Below are 1,117 nucleotides of genomic sequence, written 5' to 3' on the forward strand. Positions count from 1 at the left end.
GTGAAAGCGGGAAAGGGTCGGGGGGGGGGGGGGGGGAGCGCCTCTGTAAATTCAGAGAGGGAGGCCCACTGCGTTTACAACCAATCCACAACAGCAACGTGCCTTTATATAGCGCCTTTAACGTAGCAAGGCGCTTTACAGGAGTATTGTAAGATGAAACAATTTGACACCAAGCCGCTAAAGTAGAAATTAGCGCAGGTGAGCAAAAGCTTGGTGACAGAGGTAGGTTTTAAGGAGCATCTTGAAGGAGGAAAAAGAGGTGGAGAGGTTTAGGGAGGGAGTTCCAGAGCTTGGGGCCCAGGCAGCTGAAGGCACGGCCACCAATGGCGGAGCGATTATAATCAGGGATGCTCAGGAGGGCAGAATTAGAGGAGCGCAGACATCTCGGGGGGGGGGGGGGGGGGGGGGGGGGGTTGTGGGGCTGGAGGAGATTACAGAGATAGGGAGGGGCGAGGGCCATGGAGGGATTTGTAAACAAGGACGAGAATTTTGAAATCGACGCGTTGCTTAACCAGGAGCCAATGTAGGTCAGCGAGTACAGGGGGTGATGGGTGAGCGGGACTCGGTGCGAGTTCGGACACGGAGCAGTGAGCACAGGGGGTGATGGGTGAACGGGACTTGGTGCAAGTTAGGATATGGGGCAGTGAGCACAGGGGGTGATGGGTGAGCGGGACTCGGTGCGAGTTAGGACACGGGGCAGCCATGTTTAGGGAGGGTAGAATGTTACGACCGGATACAGGGCGATGAGTCTGCACTTATAATGTAAATGAGATCCTTGGTGTTGCTTTCTCTCTCTACTCTTGAGTCAGAAGGTCGTGGGTTTGAGCCCCACTCCAGAGACTTGAGCCCCATAATCTAGGCCGACATTCCGTGTCCATACTGAGGGAGCGCCGCACTGTCAGAGGGGCAGTACTGAGGGAGTGCCGCACTGTCAGAGGGGCAGTACTGAGGGAGTGCCGCACTGTCAGAGGGGCAGTACTGAGAGAGTGCCGCACTGTCAGAGGGGCAGTACTGAGGGAGTGCCGCACTGTCGGAGGGACAGTACTGAGGGAGCGCCGCACTGTCGGAGGGGCAGTACTGAGGGAGTGCCGCACTGTTGATGGGGCAGTACTGAGGG

Source organism: Pristiophorus japonicus, chromosome 27, assembly GCF_044704955.1.
Source record: "Pristiophorus japonicus isolate sPriJap1 chromosome 27, sPriJap1.hap1, whole genome shotgun sequence".
Classification (NCBI taxonomy): Eukaryota; Metazoa; Chordata; class Chondrichthyes; family Pristiophoridae; genus Pristiophorus; species Pristiophorus japonicus.